At 48.1% G+C, this 25,000-nt stretch overlaps 1 protein-coding gene and 2 non-coding genes across 4 annotated transcripts in view; all 3 read right to left on the reverse strand.

The window, feature by feature from the left end:
* Nucleotides 1-25,000, reverse strand: part of HECTD3 (HECT domain E3 ubiquitin protein ligase 3) — a 150,568-nt gene that overhangs the window by 85,614 nt on the left and 39,954 nt on the right. The window lies entirely within an intron of this gene.
* Nucleotides 4,676-4,790, reverse strand: LOC143928589 (U5 spliceosomal RNA). Its single transcript, XR_013262433.1, has one exon. It is a non-coding gene; the product is annotated as a U5 spliceosomal RNA (small nuclear RNA).
* Nucleotides 21,417-21,531, reverse strand: LOC143928590 (U5 spliceosomal RNA). The gene has a single exon (XR_013262434.1). It is a non-coding gene; the product is annotated as a U5 spliceosomal RNA (small nuclear RNA).

Raw genomic sequence — 25,000 nt, forward strand, 5'->3', positions numbered from 1 at the left:
CGTGCCAAGGTGGAGAACCTTGAGAAAGGTGAGAAGTGTAATTCTTTCTTTTTCAGGAAACTCCACTCAGGACACACACCCTTGTCTGAGCTGCGTGACGAGACCGGAACACTCCAGAAGGGAAAGGAGGCTGTGATGCAAGTGGTCAGCGACTACTACACCAACCTCTACTCCCCGAAAACAACAGATTCACAGGCAGCCGACAGGTTCCTGTCAGGTATCTCTAACCAAATTGATCCTGCAGGTTCGTCGGACGTCAACGCCCCCTTGGTGTTGGAGGAGCTGCACTCTGCCGCTAAATCCTTTAGGCAAGGCAGGACCCCGGGCTGCGATGGTCTCCCAGTTGAACTTTATGTAACGCTGTGGGATCTCGTAGGCCCGGACCTGCTCGAGCTGTACGAGGAGATGGTGGTGGAGGGCAGAATGCCTCCGACCCTAAGGGAGGGGATGATCACGATTTTGTATAAGCGCAAGGGGGAGAGATCGGACCTGAAAAACTGGCGTCCGATCTCTCTTCTGAACGTGGACTACAAAATCCTCGCCAAGGTTCTGGCCAACAGGCTGAAATCTGTCATCGGACAGATCATCCACCCGGATCAGACTTGTGGCATTCCTGGTCGCAGGATTGCGGGCAGCCTTGCGCTTGTCCGGGACACGGTCCAGTACATTCATGGCCGCCGTGTGCACGCGGCCCTGGTCAGCCTTGACCAGGAGAAGGCCTTTGACCGTGTCTCCCATGAGTTTATGTGCAGCGCTCTGCGCAGGTTTGGTCTTGGGGAGATGTTTTTTTCGTATGTAAATGTAATGTACAATGAAATTTGTAGTGTGGTGTTGGTGAACGGTTGGAAAACTGACCCCTTTCCAGTGTTGTCTGGGGTCAGACAAGGCTGCCCTCTCTCACCTCTGCTTTTTGTCTGTTGTATAGAGCTCTTCGCCCGAAGCATCAGACGGAACCCAGAGATCAGAGGGATCACCGCACCAGGACCAGACAGACGGGAGGTCAAGTGCTCGCTCTACATGGATGATGTGACGGTGTTCTGTGCCGACCGGCACTCCATCGACACACTCGCCCAGACGTGTGAGGACTTCGGCCAAGCTTCAGGGGCAAAAGTCAACTGCGGGAAGTCGGAAGTCATGCTCTTCGGAAAGTGGTTCCTGCCTTCTTCTGCACCTATGCCCTTCAGCATCAAAGCAGACTTCATCAAAATCCTTGGGGTCTGGTTTGGAGCAGAGGGCGCAGCCCTGAAGTCCTGGGAAGAACGACTGGCAAAGATGCGACAGAAGTTTGGACTTTGGAGCCTCCGAGAACTCACCATCGAAGGTAAAACACTGGTACTCCGCAGCGAGATTCTCCCTGTGTTGCAGTACCTCGCCCAGGCCTGGCCCCCCCGGGTTAACACCTGCAAGGCCATCACCAGGGCAGTGTTTCACTCCATCTGGAGCTCCAAAATGGACAGAGTAAAGCGGGCGGTTATGTTCAAGGAACCCCTCAAGGGCGGTAAGGGCGTGCCCGACATTGCCACTCTACTGAGGGTCTTCTTTGCCTGTAACTGCACCCGCAGAACTTTGGTGGACAGAACTGTAGACTCTGGCGGTAACTCCATGTCCCGTTTTTTCCTCCTGCCTCTCTGGAGGTCCCTTGGATGGGACAAATGGGACAGCTCCATCCCCTACAACTGGGACACTCCTTGGTATTACTTGGACACGTTCAAGTTTATTAAGGAGCAGGGGCTACATGGAGTGAAGCCCGACTTGTGGAAGCCAAAAACTATCCACAAGTTGATCAGAGCATCGGACATTGTTGAGACTGTTCCAGGCCTCCCTTCAGCCACTTGCAAAGTGGTCTGGAGGAATGTTTCTTCAAAGAGACTTACCAACAGGCACAAAGATCTGGCATGGATGGCAATCCAAGGGGGGTTGCCACTCAGGACATTCATGCATGCCAGAAACCTGTGCAGATACAGACACTGCCCCTTCTGCATCATCCAGGAGGAAACTGCTCTGCATGTTTTCTGGGAGTGTCCCTTTGCACAGGGCCTGTTGAGGGCTCTGGAACCTGACCTCAAAGACTTTGTTCCACAGACTGCTATAACACACTTTGGTGTGTTAAACGGACTATTTTGTGGGACTCACTCACAAGAGGACATTGATAGTGCCTGGCGGGTGCTGTGTTGTTTTAAGGACGCTGTTTGGTGCGCCAGAAAGCGCCTCATCCACCAGAGGGAGAGGATGTCCATCCAGGACTGCCGCAGACTGACTCACAGTCCGCTCAGAGACTATCACCTGATGGACAACATGGAGGAAGAGGAGGTCTGAAGATTTCCCCTCCCCCCCTCCCCCACCACTATGTACCCTTTTTGGCAGTTCAATAAAGCTTCGGGCCTGTGAACTCTTTCTCCCCCCCCCCCCACCTTCTCCACCCCCCATCACACCTGTTGCTCTTTGAAATGCCATCTAGATTTTGACTTTGACTAAGACTGTATGACGTGATATGTATTTGGTAATGGTTTTTGGTAATGCTTTCAGGGTAATGCGGCGTCATGCATGATGTGATGTTTCGGGGTATTATTACTCTGCACAACACATCAGGCATCATACCGCAGAATGAATGTAATTTATTTGTATGTTTGGAACTGTATTGTCATGTAGTGTATTTTATGCGCTGCATCGCAGTACAGTGTGGAATGTACCCTGTTAAAAGTATTTTTGTTTTTTGTATATTTTCTTGAAAAATAAAGTATACATTTTCAATCAAAAATTAGATTCCCCCTGCTCTGGGAAAGCCCCCCCCCCCCCCCCCATGTATGTAGTATTATCACCTTCCACTGCTCCATTTTCCCAAAAAATGTAAAAAAAAAAAACTGCAACAAATAATAATAAAATGAAGAAAATAATTAAAAAATGGGAATAAATAATTAAAAAATGTAAGGGCTCATTCACCTGGGTTCTCTTGGCCATACAGTGTGAATTTTTCATTTTATTTATTTCCATAAAAAGGCCCATCAAAATCCTCAGCACCAGGCCCATGATACTCTTAATCTGGCCCTGGACATCCTCCTGTGCTCGGGCGGCCAGCACTTCCCTGTAGGGGGCGCACGGTGCGCTCTGTGATCAGCGAGTCTATGAGACTTGCTGATCACAGATCGGAGTAAGAGGCTGATCCCGACCCCTTACCACGTTATGAGCCGTCAGCCAATGACAGCTGATCATGTGATGTAAACATAGCTGGTAATCGGCTATTTTTCCTCCTCATGCTGATAGCGCGAAGAGGAAAAGAAAAGCCGATCACGGGCGGCTGCAAGAGGGACATCAGTCCCCATCATGAAGGTACCTACCAGTGCCCACAGTACCACCTATCAGTGCCACCTACCTGTGCCACCTATCAGTGCCCACGGTGCTGCCTATAAATTAATCAGTGCGTCATTACCAGTGCTACCTATTGATACCACCTACCAGTGCCCATCAGTGCCCTCTGTCAGTTCCACCCATCAATGCCGCCTTATCTGAGCCCATCAGTGCCGCCTCATCAGCGAATATCGATGAAGGAGAAAAATGACCCGTTTGCAAAATTTTATAAACAAACTATGAAGAGGGAGGAAAGAAGGATGAAGGAGGGAGGGAAGGGGGGAGGGAAGGGGGGAGGGCAGGAGGAAGGAGGGAGGAGGAAGGAGGGAGGAGGAAGGAGGGAGGGGGGAGGGCAGGAGGAGGGGGCAGGAGGGGGGGCAGGAGGGGGGTTTAAGTGCCCAGTAAGCAAGTGGTTAAAGACAACACTAAGGGGAAAAATAAGTTTCTGCTTGAAAGTCCCTGAAATGATGGACGACTCCGGTCTTGTCTGGGAGGAGAATTTCTCTCCATTTCTATATTATTTCAGCAAAATCAATTGATTGTTTATTAAAGTGGTTGTAAACCCTTACAAACCACTTTGACCTACAGGTGAGCCTAGATTAAGGCTTACCTGTAGGTCCAAGAAATATCTCCTAAACCTATACGGTTTAGGAGATATTTGCACGAAAACGGGCAACGCTGTCTACGGCGCATGCGCCTTAGACAGCGGCGCGCAGGCGCACTGAGCGCGGCAGTTCCAAAAATGGAGCTGGCGCATTTGTCGAGTCCCGTGCGCATGCGCGGGAGTGACGTCATCGCGGCTTCGCCGAATGACAGCGGTGGAGCTGTGAGACGCCACCAGCAAGATGGATGCGGCGGACTACAGGGGACAGCGGTGACTTCGCTGGCTCCTGTGTCAGGTAAGTGACACATAATGGGCTACTATGCGATGCGATGCGATGCGATGCATAGTAGTCCATTATGCTTTACCTTTGCAGGGAAAAAAAAGAGGAAGTAAACTCATCAGGATTTACTTCCTGTTTAACTGGTGATAATTATTTGATATCAGTTTGTCACACCGATCATTTCCTCTTCCCCTCCCCCCATCACATATAATGAATCCGTTTTATCAAAAGACTGGAAAATGATCCTTTGTTTGTTTGTTGTTGTTGTTTTTTTGCCATTTTATTGAATCTTTTTCTTTTTATAGTTGAACTTTCCACTACGACTGGACTTTGTATTTCACCGATCGGCATCATCCAGGAATGATTTGGCTCGGCGGTAACATTGTACATATTCAATCCCATCACCAAATCCAGAGAATTTCATTCTGATATTAAACCAACAAGCAAGCCCAGCACCCGCCGGGCATCAAAAAATTCTCAGAAACTCATAATTGTTCCTCTCCACGGAAATCTTTAGTAAAAGGCGAAAGATTTATTCGATCTGAAGAGAAACCAGAGTATACCTGACCCCCGACCGCCGATCGCTGCCACATACAGACAAGTCTTCTTCAGATAAGGGGGAGGGGCAATTTACCAAGTAACTTTATTATTCTTAAACTTCCATATGGGGAACAAAATATAATTAAAAATGATAAATATTTATACTGTTTTTATTTTATTTAACCACTTTCAGACCGGACCATTTTGCTGGTAAATGACCAGAGGTCTTTTTACACTTTGGCACTGCGCTGCTTTAACTGGTAATTGCGCGGTCATGCAATGTTGTACCCAAACAAAATTTGCGTCCTTTTCTTCCCACAAATAGAGCTTTCTTTTGATGGTATTTGATTGCCTCTGCGATTTTTATTTTTTGCGATATAAACGTAAAAAGACCGCAAATTTTGAAAAAAAATGATATTTTCTACTTTTTGTTATTAGAAAAATCCAATAAACTCAATTTTAGTCATACATTTAGGACAAAATGTATTCAGCCACATGTCTTTGGTAAAAAAAAAGTCAATAATTGTATATTTATTGGTTTGCGCAAAAGTTGTCACATCTACAAACTAAGGTACGTTTTCTGGAATTTACGCAGCTTTTAGTTTACGACTGCCTATCTCATTTCTTGAGGTGCTAAAATGACAGGGCAGTACAAAACCCCCCCAAATGACCCCATTTTGGAAAGTAGACCCCCTAAGGAAATTGATAAGAGGCATGTTGAGCCCATTGAATATTTTATTTTTTTGCCTCAAGCGATTGAATAATGACAAAAAAAAAATTTTTTTTTTTTTTTTACACAAAGTTGTCACTAAATGATATATTGCTCACACATGCTATGGGCGTATGTGAAATGACACCCCAAAATAAATTCTGCTGCTTCTCCTGAGTACGGGGATACCACATATGTGGGACTTTTTGGGAGCCTAGCCGCGTACAGGGCCCCGAAAACCAAGCACCGCCTTCAGGCTTTCTAAGGGCGTCAATTTTTGATTTCACGCCTCACTACCTATTACAGTTTTGAAGGCCATAAAATGCCAAGATGGCACAAAACCCCCACAAATGACCCCATTTTAGAAAGTAGACACCCCAAGCTATTTGCTGAGAGGCATGTTGAGTCCATGGAATATTTTATATTTTGCCACAAGTTGCGGGAAAATTACAAACTTTTTTTTTTTTTTTTTTTTTTCACAAAGTTGTCACTAAATGATATATTGCTCATGCATGCCATGGGCATATGTGAAATGACACCCCAAAATAAATTCTGCTGCTTCTCCTGAGTACGGGGATACCACATATGTGGGACTTTTTGGGAGCCTAGCCGCGTACGGGGCCCCGAAAACCAAGCACCGCCTTCAGGCTTTCTAAGGGCGTAATTTTTTGAGTTCACTTCTCACTACCTATTACAGTTTTGAAGGCCATAAAATGCCAAGATGGCACAAAACCCCCACAAATGACCCCATTTTAGAAAGTAGACACCCCAAGCTATTTGCTGAGAGGCATGTTGAGTCCATGGAATATTTTATATTTTGCCACAAGTTGCGGGAAAATTACAAACTTTTTTTTTTTTTCACAAAGTTGTCACTAAATGATATATTGCTCACGCATGCCATGGGCATATGTGAAATGACACCCCAAAATAAATTCTGCTGCTTCTCCTGAGTACGGGGATACCACATATGTGGGACTTTTTGGGAGCCTAGCCGCGTACGGGGCCCCAAAAACCAAGCACCGCCTTCAGGCTTTCTAAGGGCGTTACAGTTTTGAAGGCCATAAAATGCCAAGATGGCACAAACCCCCCCCCCCCCAAATGACCCCATTTTAGAAAGTAGACACCCCTAAATTTAGGGGTACACTAGTGAGACTAGGTAATAAATGGCGGGTGCCCTGAAACTATAAAAAAATAACTAACCAACCAGCGTCACCTGTAACAGTTATATGGTGATCACTGGTGAAAGGGTTAACTAGGGGGCAATCAGGGGGCTTTATGCGGTAGTATATGGGGGTCCCTGGCGCTATAAAAAGCTGCGGCGAACCTAAATACCTACCTGCCTAACTAGCGTCACCTGTGACACTAATACAGCGATCAGAAAAACGATCGCTTATTAGGCTGGGTTCACACTGGAGCGATGCGGGAACGCCACGAATGCGCGGCGGGTTCCCGCATCGCATGCCTCCCGGCGGCAGTTCACACTGCCCTATGCGAACTGCTGGGAGTGTCAGTGAAATGTTAATGACACCCCCAGATCAGTTCGCATATCGCAGTGCGATCTGCAAACTTGGATCGCATGGTGTGAACACCCATGCGATCCGATTCTGCTGCGGACCAAAAAAAGGGTCCCGTGCGAGTTTGCGGCGGGTGCGGCGGGTGCGACACGAATTCAGCCATACTATCTGTATAGCTGAACTCGAATCGCACAGAGATCGGATGTGATTTGCACTGCAGTGCGGTGCGAATCACATCCGTTCTCATAAACCGCTGCAATGTGAACCCAGCCTTAGTGACACTGGCGACGGGGGGTGATCACGGGGTTAAACCTTTATTGGGGGGGTTAGGGGGGTACCTTAGAACTAAAGGGGGCTAACCCTAACTGCCCTAACAGTTATTAGTCACAAATGACACCCGCCGGGTGATCAGGGGGTTAAACCTTTATTAGGTAATAAATGGCGGGTGCCCTGAAACTATAAAAAAATAACTAACCAACCAGCGTCACCTGTAACAGTTATATGGTGATCACTGGTGAAAGGGTTAACTAGGGGGCAATCAGGGGGCTTTATGCGGTAGTATATGGGGGTCCCTAGCGCTATAAAAAGCTGCGGCGAACCTAAATACCTACCTGCCTAACTAGCGTCACCTGTGACACTAATACAGCGATCAGAAAAATGATCGCTTATTAGGCTGGGTTCACACTGGAGCGATGCGGAAACGCCGCGAATCCGCGGCGGGTTCCCGCATCGCATGCCTCCCGGCGGCAGTTCACACTGCCCTATGCGAACTGCTGGGAGTGTCAGTGAAATGTTACTGACACCCCCAGATCAGTTCGCATATCGCAGTGCGATCTGCAAACTCGGATCGCATGGTGTGAACACCCATGCGATCCGATTCTGCTGCGGGCCAAAAAAAGGGTCCCGTGCGAATTTGCGGCGGGTGCGGCGGGTGTGGCGGGTGCGGCGAATGGCTGAACTCGAATCGCACAGAGATCGGATGTGATTTGCACTGCAGTGCGGTGCGAATCACATTCGTTCTCATAAACCGCTGCAATGTGAACCCAGCCTTAGTGACACTGGCGACGGGGGGTGATCACGGGGTTAAACCTTTATTGGGGGGGTTAGGGGGGTACATTAGAACTAAAGGGGGCTAACCCTAACTGCCCTAACAGTTATTACAGTCACAAATGACACCAATGCAAAAAAAAAAAAAAAAAAAAAAAAAAATGACATTGGTGTCACTGTGACTGGGGGGCAGGGGTAATTGGGGGGGTGATCGGGGGGTAAAGGGGGGGTGTGAGTGTGCCTGGCATGTTCTACTGTGTGTGGGATGTGTTGGTGCAACTCACTGATCCGCTCTCCTCCGTGTCGGAACGAAAAATACCGACACGGAGGAGAGAATACATCACTTCCTCTCCTGTGTTTACATTACAGGAGAGGAAGTGATGTCACCGGGGATTTCTATTCGTCGGGAGCGATCGCGAGGGGGTGGCCATGAATGAATGGCCGTCCCCTCGTCCGGGATCGCTCCCGAACGAAAACCGACCGCCGCAGGCACCGGGCGGGGGCCCGATCGGGCCCCCGACCCGCGGGAGGCAAAGGACGTACATATATGTGCTTATGCCTGCCCGTGCCATTCTGATGACGTAGATCGGCGTGAGGCGGTCGGCAAGTGGTTAATGTAGAGTAAATAAAAGACATTAGAAAATATAAAGAGCGCAGTGAGAGGAGCATGCTGGGAAGTGTGGAGATGAGAAGTGACTAAGCAGACAATGGCGTCTGGTCAAAGGAGAATTCAGAGGAGGGGGAGGGGCTTTCGCACTCTTCTACTACCTCACCCAATCAACTCAAAGCAATTCCTAATCTATTTTTTTATTATTATTATACAGGATTTATATAGCGCCAACAGTTTGCACAGCGCTTTACAACATGAGGGCAGACAGTACAGTTACATTACGATTTGGTACAGGAGGAATCTGAGGGTCCTGATCCTGAGAGCTTACAATCTAGGAGGGGGAGGGTCAGTTGATACAAAAAGGTAATCGCTGTGGGGGATGAGCTGATGGAGGAAGTTATTAGTTAGAAGCAGGATAGGCTTCTTTAAGTTAACCACTTCAGCCCCGGAAGGATTGGCCCCCCCTTAATGACCAGGCCATTTTTTGTGACTCTGCACTGCGACGCTTTAACTGACAATTGCGCGGTCGTGCGACGCTGTACACAAACACAAGTGACGTCCCTTTTTTTCCCCCATGAATAGAACTTTCTTTTAGTGGTATTTGATCACCTCTGCTATCATTGCTATCTATAAACAAAGTGCAAAAATTTAGAAAAAAAATAACACATTTTTTTTTTGCTGTAATACACATCCAAAAAAATTATAAATTTACATGTATATGAAATAAACTCTTATGCATCAGTATAGGCCGATATATTCTTCTACATATTTTTGGTTAAATAAATAAAAAAATAAAAATCGCAATAGGCATATATTGGTTTGCGCAAAAGTTATTGCTTCTACATACTATGGAATAGATTTAGGGACTTTTATTCATTTTTTTTATTCTTTTTTTTTAATTGGTTTTACTGGTAATGGCAGCAATATGTGATTTTTAGCGGGACTGCGACATTGTGGCATACAATTTTGACTCCAAATGACACTCTTTGGGGACCAGTGACATTATTACATCGATTAGTGCTATAAAAATGCACTGCTCAATGTATAAATGGCACTGGTAAGGGAGGGGTTAACACTAGGGGGCGATCAAGGGGTTAAGTGTGTTCTAACTGTAGGGGGGGGGGGTGGGCTCACCAGGACATGACAGAGATCACTGGGAACATAAGATCTGACATGGCCCCTGTCAGAACGGGGATCCGCCTTCTTTACACTGGCAGACACTCGTCCTGTCTCTGTACTAGGCGATCATGGGGCAGACAGAGTCCACCCGACCCGCGGGCACACTCCCGCAGCATGTGCAAGAGGACGCCCGACCACAACTGCCCGAGCCACCGCATAGGTACGGAGATTCGCACAGGGCTGCCAACCTGCTACTGAATATGTACCTGAACTTTGCAAGTGCTTAGAGAAGGGTTTTCGGGGATTGTCTAAAGATGGATAGATTAGGGGAAAGTCGGACAGATTTGAGGTAGGGAGTTGCAAAGGATGGGAGAAGCTCTGGAGAAATCCTGGAGGCGAGCATGGGAGGAGGGGACAAAGGAGCTGGAGAGCTGGAGGACTGAAGAGAGTGGATTGGTTGGTATTTTGGGACCAGAGTGTGAATATTACACTCGGCGCTCCTCCAACAATGAAGTGCCGATGTTACTGGAATCAATATATACAATTAATGAACAATATAAAGTGCAAATTTAGTGCAATGATATAAAGTCCTCCATATATGATGAGCTGAACTTGTCCAGATCCCGGCGGCACTCCCTGCTCCTCTCCTGGGTCTCCACTCACCAACAACCATCTTTAATATCTCCTCCGGAGGAGACCTGGCGACGGTTCTTCGCACGCCAAGGCGGCGTTCTTTGCGTGTTTTTAAATCTTTGATGTCAGTGCAATGACTTTGACCTTTAACAAACGCATTTTAGCCGTATTACACTGAACACCTTTCTCTCTTCATTGCCATATGTCTATTATATGGAAATCCGGGTACCGGAGAGCTGGAGAGGTGATCCCTCCACCCGGATATCCCGGACGTCCCATAACCAATCAGTGGAAGGAAGGCGACATCCTCACCTATATACAGATCGTAACCAGAAGTCCTAATCGTTGGTTTGAAGATGATTGTTGGTGAGTGGGGCCCCAGGAGGGGAGCGCGGCGTGTCCCCAGGACCTCTACATCTTCAGCTCATCATATATGGAGAACTTTATATTGTTTGTTGATTTTATTGTATTGATTACAGCAACATCGGCACTTCATTGTTTGCTGGCGCAGCGCTGAGTATAATATTCACACTTTATTCACTTGGGGTTTTTCCTTATACTACAGAAGCAGCCGTAATGTTTTTTGATTTTTCTCATTTGTTTCTATTTTTTAGTAATTGTCTCCATAGCGCGATTATTATTATTCTTCACATTTTGAGGCTAGGTTAGTGATGTAGCTGGGGGCAGAGTTGTGGATGGAGCTGTAAAGTATTGTTAGTACTTTGAATTTTATTTGTTGGGTGAGGAATTGGTAGAGAGGGGTGGAGGACACTGAATAGAGGCCAGTGGAGGGATTGGTAGAGAGGGGTGGAGGACACTGAATGGAGGTCAGTGGAGGGATTGGTAGAGAGGGGTGGAGGACACTGAATGGAGGTCAGTGGAGGAATTGGTAGAGAGGGGTGGAGGACACTGAATGGAGGTCAGTGGAGGGATTGGTAGAGAGGAGTGGAGGACACTGAATGGAGGTCAGTGGTGGGATTGGTAGAGAGGGGTGGAGGACACTGAATGGAGGTCAGTGGAGGGATTGGTAGAGAGGGGTGGAGGACACTGAATGGAGGTCAGTGGAGGGATTGGTAGAGAGGGGTGGAGGACACTGAATGGAGGTCAGTGGGGGGATTGGTAGAGAGGGGTGGAGGACACTGAATGGAGGTCAGTGGGGGGATTGGTAGAGAGGGGTGGAGGACACTGAATGGAGACCAGTGGAAGGATTGGTAGAGAGGGGTGGAGGACACTGAATGGAGGTCAGTGGAGGGATTGGTAGAGAGGGGTGGAGGACACTGAATGGAGGTCAGTGGAGGAATTGGTAGAGAGGGGTGGAGGACACTGAATGGAGGTCAGTGGAGGGATTGGTAGAGAGGAGTGGAGGACACTGAATGGAGGTCAGTGGTGGGATTGGTAGAGAGGGGTGGAGGACACTGAATGGAGGTCAGTGGAGGGATTGGTAGAGAGGGGTGGAGGACACTGAATGGAGGTCAGTGGAGGGATTGGTAGAGAGGGGTGGAGGACACTGAATGGAGGTCAGTGGGGGGATTGGTAGAGAGGGGTGGAGGACACTGAATGGAGGTCAGTGGGGGGATTGGTAGAGAGGGGTGGAGGACACTGAATGGAGATCAGTGGAGGGATTGGTAGAGAGGGGTGGAGGACACTGAATGGAGGTCAGTGGAGGGATTGGTAGAGAGGGGTGGAGGACACTGAATGGAGGTCAGTGGAGGGATTTGTAGAGAGGGGTGGAGGACACTGAATGGAGACCAGTGGAGGGATTGGTAGAGAGGGGTGGAGGACACTGAATGGAGGTCAGTGGAGGGATTGGTAGAGAGGGGTGGAGGACACTGAATGGAGGTCAGTGGGGGGATTGGTAGAGAGGGGTGGAGGACACTGAATGGAGGTCAGTGGGGGGATTGGTAGAGAGGGGTGGAGGACACTGAATGGAGATCAGTGGAGGGATTGGTAGAGAGGGGTGGAGGACACTGAATGGAGGTCAGTGGAGGGATTGGTAGAGAGGGGTGGAGGACACTGAATGGAGATCAGTGGAGGGATTGGTAGAGAGGGGTGGAGGACACTGAATGGAGACCAGTGGAGGGATTGGTAGAGAGGGGTGGAGGACACTGAATGGAGGTCAGTGGAGGGATTGGTAGAGAGGGGTGGAGGACACTGAATGGAGGTCAGTGGAGGGATTGGTAGAGAGGGGTGGAGGACACTGAATGGAGACCAGTGGAGGGATTGGTAGAGAGGGGTGGAGGACACTGAATGGAGGTCAGTGGATGGATTGGTAGAGAGGGGTGGAGGACACTGAATGGAGGTCAGTGGAGGGATTGGTAGAGAGGGGTGGAGGACACTGAATGGAGACCAGTGGAGGGATTGGTAGAGAGGGGTGGAGGACACTGAATGGAGATCAGTGGAGGGATTGGTAGAGAGGGGTGGAGGACACCGAATGGAGACCAGTGGAGGGATTGGTAGAGAGGGGTGGAGGACACCGAATGGAGATCAGTGGAGGGATTGGTAGAGAGGGGTGGAGGACACCGAATGGAGGTCAGTGGAGGGATTGGTAGGGAGGGGTGGAGGACACTGAATGGAGGTCAGTGGAGGGATTGGTAGAGAGGGGTGGAGGACACTGAATGGAGGTCAGTGGAGAGATTGGTAGAGAGGGGTGGAGGACACTGAATGGAGATCAGTGGAGGGATTGGTAGAGAGGGGTGGAGGACACTGAATGGAGATCAGTGGAGGGATTGGTAGAGAGGGGTGGAGGACACTGAATGGAGGTCAGTGGAGGGATTGGTAGAGAGGGGTGGAGGACACTGAATGGAGACCAGTGGAGGGATTGGTAGAGAGGGGTGGAGGACACTGAATGGAGGTCAGTGGGGGGATTGGTAGAGAGGGGTGGAGGACACTGAATGGAGATCAGTGGAGGGATTGGTAGAGAGGGGTGGAGGACACTGAATGGAGATCAGTGGAGGGATTGGTAGAGAGGGGTGGAGGACACTGAATGGAGGTCAGTGGAGGGATTGGTAGAGAGGGGTGGAGGACACCGAATGGAGACCAGTGGAGGGATTGGTAGAGAGGGGTGGAGGACACCGAATGGAGGGATTGGTAGAGAGGGGTGGAGGACACCGAATGGAGACCAGTGGAGGGATTGGTAGAGAGGGGTGGAGGACACTGAATGGAGATCAGTGGAGGGATTGGTAGAGAGGGGTGGAGGGCACTGAATGGAGACCAGTGGAGGGATTGGTAGAGAGGGGTGGAGGGCACTGAATGGAGACCAGTGGAGGGATTCATAGAGAGGGGTGGAGGACACTGAATGGAGGTCAGTGGAGGGATTGGTAGAGAGGGGTGGAGGATACTGAATGGAGGTCAGTGGGGGGATTGGTAGAGAGGGGTGGAGGACACTGAATGGAGGTCAGTGGGGGGATTGGTAGAGAGGGGTGGAGGACACTGAATGGAGGTCAGTGGGGGGATTCATAGAGAGGGGTGGAGGACACTGAGTGGAGGTCAGTGGAGGGATTGGTAGAGAGGGGTGGAGGATACTGAATGGAGGTCAGTGGAGGGATTGGTAGAGAGGGGTGGAGGACACTGAATGGAGACCAGTGAAGGGATTGGAGGGATTGGCAGAGAGGGGTGGAGGACACTGAATGGAGATCAGTGGAGGGATTGGTAGAGAGGGGTGGAGGACACTGAATGGAGACCAGTGAAGGGATTGGAGGGATTGGCAGAGAGGGGTGGAGGACACTGAATGGAGATCAGTGGAGGGATTGGTAGAGAGGGGTGGAGGACACTGAATGGAGACCAGTGGAGGGATTGGTAGAGAGGGGTGGAGGACACTGAATGGAGATCAGTGGAGGGATTGGTAGAGAGGGGTGGAGGACACTGAATGGAGGTCAGTGGAGGGATTGGTAGAGAGGGGTGGAGGACACTGAATGGAGATCAGTGGAGGGATTGGTAGAGAGGGGTGGAGGACACTGAATGGAGACCAGTGGAGGGATTGGTAGAGAGGGGTGGAGGACACTGAATGGAGGTCAGTGGAGGGATTGGTAGAGAGGGGTGGAGGACACTGAATGGAGGTCAGTGGAGGGATTGGTAGAGAGGGGTGGAGGACACTGAATGGAGACCAGTGGAGGGATTGGTAGAGAGGGGTGGAGGACACTGAATGGAGGTCAGTGGATGGATTGGTAGAGAGGGGTGGAGGACACTGAATGGAGGTCAGTGGAGGGATTGGTAGAGAGGGGTGGAGGACACTGAATGGAGACCAGTGGAGGGATTGGTAGAGAGGGGTGGAGGACACTGAATGGAGATCAGTGGAGGGATTGGTAGAGAGGGGTGGAGGACACCGAATGGAGACCAGTGGAGGGATTGGTAGAGAGGGGTGGAGGACACCGAATGGAGATCAGTGGAGGGATTGGTAGAGAGGGGTGGAGGACACCGAATGGAGGTCAGTGGAGGGATTGGTAGGGAGGGGTGGAGGACACTGAATGGAGGTCAGTGGAGGGATTGGTAGAGAGGGGTGGAGGACACTGAATGGAGGTCAGTGGAGAGATTGGTAGAGAGGGGTGGAGGACACTGAATGGAGATCAGTGGAGGGATTGGTAGAGAGGGGTGGAGGACACTGAATGGAGATCAGTGGAGGGATTGGTAGAGAGGGGTGGAGGACACTGAATGGAGGTCAGTGGAGGGATTGGTAGAGAGGGGTGGAGGACACTGAATGGAGACCAGTGGAGGGATTGGTAGAGAGGGGTGGAGGACACTGAATGGAGGTCAGTGGGGGGATTGGTAGAGAGGGGTGGAGGACACTGAATGGAGATCAGTGGAGGGATTGGTAGAGAGGGGTGGAGGACACTGAATGGAGATCAGTGGAGGGATTGGTAGAGAGGGGTGGAGGACACTGAATGGAGGTCAGTGGAGGGATTGGTAGAGAGGGGTGGAGGACACCGAATGGAGACCAGTGGAGGGATTGGTAGAGAGGGGTGGAGGACACCGAATGGAGGGATTGGTAGAGAGGGGTGGAGGACACCGAATGGAGACCAGTGGAGGGATTGGTAGAGAGGGGTGGAGGACACTGAATGGAGATCAGTGGAGGGATTGGTAGAGAGGGGTGGAGGGCACTGAATGGAGACCAGTGGAGGGATTGGTAGAGAGGGGTGGAGGGCACTGAATGGAGACCAGTGGAGGGATTCATAGAGAGGGGTGGAGGACACTGAATGGAGGTCAGTGGAGGGATTGGTAGAGAGGGGTGGAGGATACTGAATGGAGGTCAGTGGGGGGATTGGTAGAGAGGGGTGGAGGACACTGAATGGAGGTCAGTGGGGGGATTGGTAGAGAGGGGTGGAGGACACTGAATGGAGGTCAGTGGGGGGATTCATAGAGAGGGGTGGAGGACACTGAGTGGAGGTCAGTGGAGGGATTGGTAGAGAGGGGTGGAGGATACTGAATGGAGGTCAGTGGAGGGATTGGTAGAGAGGGGTGGAGGACACTGAATGGAGACCAGTGAAGGGATTGGAGGGATTGGCAGAGAGGGGTGGAGGACACTGAATGGAGATCAGTGGAGGGATTGGTAGAGAGGGGTGGAGGACACTGAATGGAGACCAGTGAAGGGATTGGAGGGATTGGCAGAGAGGGGTGGAGGACACTGAATGGAGATCAGTGGAGGGATTGGTAGAGAGGGGTGGAGGACACTGAATGGAGACCAGTGGAGGGATTGGTAGAGAGGGGTGGAGGACACTGAATGGAGGTCAGTGGAGGGATTGGTAGAGAGGGGTGGAGGACACTCAATGGAGGTCAGTGGAGGGATTGGTAGAGAGGAGTGGAGGACACTGAATGGTGGTCAGTGGAGGGATTGGTAGAGAGGGGTGGAGGACACTGAATGGAGGTCAGTGGAGGGATTGGCAGAGAGGTGTGGAGGACACTGAATGGAGGTCAGTGGAGGGATTGGTAGAGAGGGGTGGAAGACACTGAATGGAGACCAGTGGAGGGATTGGTAGAGAGGGGTGGAGGACACTGAATGGAGGTCAGTGGAGGGATTGGTAGAGAGGGGTGGAGGACACTGAATGGAGACCAGTGGAGGGATTGGTAGAGAGGGGTGGAGGACACTGAATGGAGGTCAGTGGAGGGATTGGTGGAGAGGGGTGGAGGACACTGAATGGAGGTCAGTGGAGGGATTGGTAGAGAGGGGTGGAGGACACTGAATGGAGGTCAGTGGAGGCATTGGTAGAGAGGGGTGGAGGACACTGAATGGAGACCAGTGGAGGGATTGGTAGAGAGGGGTGGAGGACACTGAATGGAGGTCAGTGGAGGGATTGGTAGAGAGGGGTGGAGGACACTGAATGGAGGTCAGTGGAGGGATTGGTAGAGAGGGGTGGAGGACACTGAATGCAGACCAGTGGAGGGATTGGTAGAGAGGGGTGGAGGACACTGAATGGAGGTCAGTGGAGGGATTGGTAGAGAGGGGTGGAGGACACTGAATGGAGGTCAGTGGGGGGATTGGTAGAGAGGGGTGGAGGACACTGAATGGAGGTCAGTGGAGGGATTGGTAGAGAGGGGTGGAGGACACTGAATGGAGGTCAGTGGAGGGATTGGTAGAGAGGGGTGGAGGACACTGAATGGAGGTCAGTGGAGGGATTGGTAGAGAGGGGTGGAGGACACTGAATGGAGGTCAGTGGAGGGATTGGTAGAGAGGGGTGGAGGACACTGAATGGAGGTCAGTGGAGGGATTGGCAGAGAGGGGTGGAGGACACTGAATGGAGGTCAGTGGAGGGATTGGTAGAGAGGGGTGGAGGACACTGAATGGAGGTCAGTGGAGGGATTGGTAGAGAGGGGTGGAGGACACTGAATAGAAGCCAGTGGAGGGATTGGCAGAGAGGGGTGGAGGACACTGAATGGAGGTCAGTGGAGGGATTGGCAGAGAGGGGTGGAGGACACTGAATGGAGGTCAGTGGAGGGATTGGTGGAGAGGGGTGGAGGACACTGAATGGAGATCAGTGGAGGGATTGGCAGAGAGGGGTGGAGGACACCGAATGGTTGGTAAGGTGGATAAGTCTTGAGACAGCATTCATGATGGACTGAAGGGGGGATGGTCTATGTAAAGGTAATCCAATGAGAAGGGAGTTGCAGTAGTCGAGGAGAGAGATGACCAGGGAGTGATTTAGAAGCTCGGTGGTGTCATTGGTTGAAGGGGCGTATTCTGGAGATGTTGTGGAGGTTGAGGTGGCAAGATTTGGATAGAGATTGGATGTGGGCCTGAAAGGACAGTTCGGAGTCTAAGGTTACCCCTGGCATGTTGGGACGGACTGATAGTTGTGCCATTGATCTTGACAGAGAAGTCGGGGGAAGGGGCACACTGGGGACAAAATATTAAGAGCTCGGTTTTAGATAGATTCAGTTTGAGGAAGTGAAGCGACATTCAGGCTGATATGTCTGTTAGTAGATCAGTGATATGTGGGGGGATTGATGGGGTGAGCTGAGGGCAGAGAGATAGATTTGGGTGTCATCAGCATATAAATGGTAGAAACCATGGGAGGCGATCAGCTGACCCAGGGAGGATGTGTAGATGAAGAATAGTAGAGGTCCAAAGGACAGAACCTTGGAGGACCCCCAGTAAGGAGAGGAGGAAGTGGAGATGTGAGTGACACTGAAGGTGCGGTGAGATAGGCAAGATGCGAACCAACGACGAGCGCAGCCATGGAGTTGAGGAGGAGGGGGTGGTCAACTGTATCAAAGGCTACAGAAAGGTCCAAGAGTAAGAGGATGGAATAATGATGGTTAGTAAGTCATTTGTATGTTTTAGGAGGGCAGTTTCTGTGGAGTGAAGGGGATCAAGGAGGTCGCTCAGTCGATCGTAGATTAAACGTTCAAGGAGTTTGGAGGAAAAAGGGAGTAAGGAGATGGGTTTTAGGTTGTTAAGATCGGTGGGCCCAGTGAGGCCTTTCTTGGTATTGGAGTGACTAGCGCATGTTTCAGAGGGTTGGGAAGATGCCGGTAGAGAGGAAGAGGTTGAATACATGATTTACAGTGTAGGATGAAGCCAGAGGGTGACCGTAGTATTTGAGAAGGAACGGGGTCCAGGGGGCAGGAGGTTCGGTGGGCGTTGGAAAAACGTTCAGTGACTTCCTCTGTAGTAGCTGGGTTAAAACAGGGAAGTATTGATTGTGCAGGAGGACAAGGAGTGTAAAGCGAGGGCGATATCTGTAGAGTGGAGGAGATCTCCAAGTGAATTATATCTATCTTATTTCTGAAGTGATTAGCAATCTCCTGGGCAGTGAGTAAGGCCGCGTACACACGCGGGGACTGTTCGCTCAACTTTGTCCGCTGAACAGTGTTTCGGCGGACAGTCCGCTCGTGTGTGGGGCTTTCAGCGGACAGTCTGCTGAACAAAGTTTTTCGGAAATTCCGAAAAACTGTCCGCTGAAACTTTGTTTCAGCGAACAGTCCCCTCGTGTGTAGGCTTGTTCGTCAAACTAAGTTCCGCGCATGCTCAGAAAGGATTTACACGCCGAAGTTTGCATTGCAGTGTATAGGACGTCGTTTTCTAGTCCCGTCGTACGTGCCGTTCACGTCATCGCGCACGCTTTCAGCGGACTGTTCGTTCGTCGTGTGTGGCCAAGTCCGTCCATGCTAATTTTGAGCGGACTGTCCGCTGAAACTGTTTGACGGACAAAGTTGAGCGAACAGTCCCCGCGTGTGTACGCGGCCTAAGTCGGTGGAGAATGAAGTAGAGCAGTGAAGGTAGAAAAGAGTTGATGGGGGCTGTGTGAGAGTGATGACGTACGTCTGTTTGGCAGTGTGGAGGCAGGAAGGGCATTTTTGAAGGGCAGATTTATATTGGCTGAAATCTTGCTGTGACTTAGTTTTACACCACAGACGCTCATGAGCACGGCTGTTTGAGGCTTCTGGTATTGTCCGTCTGCCAGGGTTGTAGCGGCCGGGGCCGGATTCTGTGTGTAGTGAGGGGGGTGAAGGTATCCAGGGTGGAGGACAGTGAACTGTTGTAGACAGAAATGGCCAGGCTGGGGCAGAACAAGGATGAGAATTTGTCATAAAGACAATCTGTAGCAGAAAAAGAAGAGAAGGGTTAAGATGGCGAAGGATTCTACGGGGAATAGTTTGGTAGTTGGAGGGTAAGGAGGAGGAAGATAAGGAGAGAGTGAAACTAATAAGGTGGTGATCAGATAGAGCAGGGATCTGCAATTAGCGGACCTCCAGCTGTTGCAAAACTACAAGTCCCATCATGCCTCTGCCTCTGGCTGTCATGCTTGTGGCTGTCGGAGTCTTGCTATGCATCATGGGACTTGTAGTTCTGCAACAGCTGGAGGTCCGCTGATTGCATATCCCTGAGATAGAGGAACAGGAATATTGGGGAGGGTGAGCGGAGTGCATAGGTGGGAGAATACGAGGTCAACAGTTGCCAACAAAGTGAGTGGAAGCGTTTCTCCATTGTTTTAGGTCTAAAGAGGAGGTCAGGGCTCAAGAGTTTAGAAGTAGCGGGAAGATTAACAGGGATACTGAAGTCACCAAGAATGATTGTTGGAATTTCAGAATAGAGAAAGTAGAGTTGCCAGGCGGAGAAGTCGTCAAGGAAGCTTAACCACTACAATACCGGGGGGCACTTTCGCCCCCTTCCTTCCCAGCCCGATTTTCAGCTTTCAGCGCTCTCGCACTTCCAATGACAATTGCGCGGTCGTGCTACACTGTACCCAAATGAAATTTTTATCATTTTGTTCGCACAAATAGAGCTTTATTTTGGTGGTATTTATTCACGACTCCGTTTTTTATTTTTTGCGATATAAGTGCAAAAAAAGTGGAAATTTGGAAAAAAAAACAATATTTTCTTTTTTTCTATTTTAAAAGAAATCCAATAAAATCAAATTTTGTCATAAATTTAAGCCAAAATGTATTCTGCTACATGTTTTTGGTAAAAAAAATTCTGTTAAGTGTTAATAATAATTGGTTTGTGTGATGACGGACATATGTACGCAAATGATCATGTACATATGTGTGCAGATAATCATTGGGACAAGTGATTTTAGTGGGACATATGTGGGGGACATGTGTTTTTTTATTTGGGGACGTCTTTTTATTTTTTGGGGACATGTGTATTGTGATGACATGTGTGTTTACATGTGACATGTGTGGGTGATCAGTTAGTAAAAAGCTGTAAAAAGCAGCCCATACTCACTGATCACCAACCACCTGCAGCGATCTGCTCTCCTCTCCTCAGTGACAACTTCTGTGTGAGGAGAGGAGAGCCGATTGCCTAGCAACCGGCTGTTTGTTTACATCACATGACGGCCGTGATTGGACGCGGCCGTCATGTGATCAGGAGGGCCAATCACAGAGCCCTCCTGCCGATCCTAGATGCGCCATGTCCGGGTGACACGAGCACATCGGGATCGCGCCGCTGCGCGGGCACACGTGCGCACGATCCCCCTCCTTCTTAAGGACGTTCCTGAACGGCCTGTCAGAAGGAGGCGGCTCCCACCCGGCCATATATGTACATTGGCCGGGTGCGAAGTGGTTAATAATCGGTCCAGGAGATCACAGCAATTCTCAAAGAAACTGGAGAAAATAGATGAATACAGAGAGCTTCAAATGAAGAGCTTCCCCTGTCCCGGAGGCAACTTCAAGTTGTGAGTCGCCTCAAGTCGCGCTGAGATTCAAACTCAAGTCATGTCCAAGTTGCCTCCCAAAGTCTCTCTGGAAGTCGTGTCGCCCCTCTGTGTGAACCGGTCCTTATATTTATTTTCTATCAGTTTGTCACACCGATCATTTCCTCTTCCCCTCCCCCCATCACATATAATGAATCCGTTTTATCAAAAGACTGGAAAATGATCCTTTGTTTGTTTGTTGTTGTTGTTTTTTTGCCATTTTATTGAATCTTTTTCTTTTTATAGTTGAACTTTCCACTACGACTGGACTTTGTATTTCACCGATCGGCATCATCCAGGAATGATTTGGCTCGGCGGTAACATTGTACATATTCAATCCCATCACCAAATCCAGAGAATTTCATTCTGATATTAAACCAACAAGCAAGCCCAGCACCCGCCGGGCATCAAAAAATTCTCAGAAACTCATAATTGTTCCTCTCCACGGAAATCTTTAGTAAAAGGCGAAAGATTTATTCGATCTGAAGAGAAACCAGAGTATACCTGACCCCCGCAGGAGGAGAACCCCCAACAAATCGCACTTCCTTTTACTATCAGGGAGACTAAATGACTTCAATGCGTCTTCACATTCCCACACATAGAAAATCTATTCTGTGCAACAAAAAGACGAGAATTTCTCATCCATTCAATAAAAACATTAGAATTAAAGTTGTACATTCATTGGGTTCATTGCAGCACAAGTGCATCATGGGTATGCAAATGAGCAGTGCCTGGCGGAGCTTTCCGGAAAGATAAAACTATGAAGGAATGCAGGAAGTGAGACGGAAAAACTGTGTCCAGTGAGCGCCGTGTTCCGTCAGATTAGGTAACTGAAGTGACGCTCCGTTGCAGCCATCTTGGTACACCCCACACTTGGCCACAGTAGGGATACAGTCAAAAGGCAGCAAGCGGACATCTTTGTACACCCACCAGAGTCTGGCATTTCACACTTATGTTCACCAGTAAACTGACCTAATATTGTGAAATACAGGATTTAGAAATCCATGACACGGTTTTGATGTTGAATGTTAAAAGCAGCGGCGAGCCTTCTGACCTCACAGGTTTGTCAATCTGCGAGAACATCGCTGCTTAGAAAATGTAACATCTAAACAGCGAGACGGATTTCACAATCCCGAATTTCATGATATAAGTGGAGTTTACTGGTAAAAATAACTGTGAAATGCAAGACTTCAATGGGTGTAACAAGATGTCTGCTTGCCACCTTCTCACTGTATCCTTACTGTGGACGAGTGCGGGGTGTACCAAGATGGCCGTGACCAAACGTTACTTCCATTACAAAATTTGACGGGTCACCTAATCTGACGTAACACACCACAGCATGAGTTTACAGCCCACAAATAACGTATTAAAAAAGTATTATAGATATGTTATTAAGGAAAAATTTTTTTTTAATACTAACAAATATATTATAAATGAAATATTAAAAAAAAATATTATAGGGCAGGAAATTCACATGCGGGAGGATATTATTTAAAAAGTATTTTATATATATATATATATTATATATATATATATCTATCTATCTATCTAAACAACAGGTATATTTCAAAACCGCCCTATAATATAGCACTCAGCGCAAATCAGGGACTACACTCCAGATTCAAAAGAATATATTAATGTATATCCCTATGTATATGTCTGCATATGAGATATCAATAGAACCAAACAAACTGGAAAAATCTGTCAGGTCTGTTATGATTAAATTGGGATTTAAGGATCACAATGTGTCCCTGCATTTTAAAATTTATCACAATCAGGACCCATCCGGACTTAAATTTTGGGGTATAGATCACATGAAACCCTCCCGGAGAGGGTCTAATTTATTACGAGAATTATCTAAACGCGAAACTGAGTGGATATATCTAGTAGACACTTTAGCACCAAAAGGGTTAAATGGACCTAGACATTAATTGTTTTATTAGTGATTATTATTTTCCAGCATGCTGGCTCTGTTTATAAAATGGCATGCATTCTGTTGTTTCATGCGTAGATATGGTATATGGACAATTTACTAATGGGGGTACAATGCATTATATGATATATACGATATAGATGCTTGATTTATAGCAGCATAAAATGCCTGTGCTGGTATGTATACATTTACACCAACATCTATTTAATATGATCATATACACATAGAGGTAGATTTCTGTGTTCTATTATTATAAAACATTTTTTTGGGCTATATAATACTTTTAGTGCCATACAACCTTATATTTTTATATTTTATTTTTAAATTTTTTAAATAAATATAAAAAAATTTTGAATAATGTCGCAAAACAAATTTTAACTAGAAGGGCAACCTACACACATATATATACCACATTTACCAATCATTTCATAAGATCTTCATTTCAGAAATGAACATTTTACCCTCTTGCTGCCCAAGTAACACAAAGAGGGCTTTAATGCCGACGCATCCATGGGCAGCCGAGGTGTTCGCACTGAGAGCACGGGCTGCATCTCCCAGGCTCTAAAAAGGATCTAATGAGATATATATATATATAATGCCCCTTTTTTCCTCAAGAAATATATATATATATATATATAATTTTTTTCTCAAGAATTATATATTTTTTTCTCCCTAGAAATTGTTTTGTTGGTTGATATATACTATATACCAAATATATTGATCCTCTTGGATCCCGGTGCCAATTTCAGCGCTGTAGGGGATATAGCTTAAGGATGCATATTTGTATATATGCACATAAAATACATGCATGGTATTTAATGGACTTTATGTATACCTTTTGTCCACATTGGTTACAATTTATTGCTTCTAGGGGGTCCACATATATATACATATACTATGTGATGGTATATTGCTTCGGTTTCTGGCCATCCTCTTTTGCATTATGCTTTTATATATATATATATATATATTAATTGTAATTTTAATGTTTAACATAATTGGTCAATGTGCTGTTCCAGGGGTAACAATCGCCATGCTAGTATGACTTATTTCAGGCTACCTGTTCGGCGATCGAGCATGTCCATTAGTGTATTTCTCTGCCTGTATGTGGTAAAGGCTGATGGCGTCCGGTTGCCATGACTATGAGTGTTGTCATGTGGGCCGAACGCTGCACGATTGAGTGATTGGCCAACACAGGCGGAGACTGGGTAATATAAGCTGGCCGCTGGCGTCGTGTAGCCACGCCCTCCGTAGAAGTCAGAAGTGACGAAACGCGTCAGAGCGTGGCCTACACGATGCCCCCGGAAGTGAGGTGTGCGTTCCACCGCTGACCAAAGACAAGGAAGTCATTCATAGTGTACACAGAGGAACACAGGTGGACGGCTCAGGGATCAGGAATACCGGTGAAACACACACACATTGAATGCTTGTGATGTTTTGATTAATGTACGCAGATATTTCGATGGGGATATTTTTTTGTGTTTGAGCAATCTTTTTAAAAAAAAACTAAAAACAGTATTACACTATATGTATACTTTGTTTTATTCTATGATAAACTTGGAGTATTGCTGGAAACGTGACCCCTGAGTGAAGACGTAGGATTTTTTGGGTATACCAAAAAGAGTGACTACTCCTTAAGGCTGGTTTTATCAACGGTGTCTGGTGAGTTTAACCCCCTGCGGGGGATGCATCGCACGCGGTGAAGCACTCCCATTTTATGGTGGAAGAAATGTCAGCAGCACTTTGAACACCTCGCAACGTTGATTAAAACACTACAATCACCCTTTCTGCACATTAAGGACTCTCTTTGCTTTAGAGCTCATACACAATTATTTGTGAAAAGACTATGAACTCTATATAGAGCGCTGTTTTAATACGGATATTCTCAGACTTTTATTGATGAATTGTTTGTATTACTGGTTTATATATATATATACACACACACACACACACACACACACACACACATATATATATATATACACACACACATATATATATATACACACACACATATATATATATATACACACACACA

Source organism: Lithobates pipiens, unplaced genomic scaffold (assembly GCF_037356315.1).
Source record: "Lithobates pipiens isolate NorthernLeopardFrog02 unplaced genomic scaffold, aLitPip1_a1.2 Scaffold_23, whole genome shotgun sequence".
Lineage (NCBI taxonomy): Eukaryota > Metazoa > Chordata > Amphibia > Anura > Ranidae > Lithobates > Lithobates pipiens.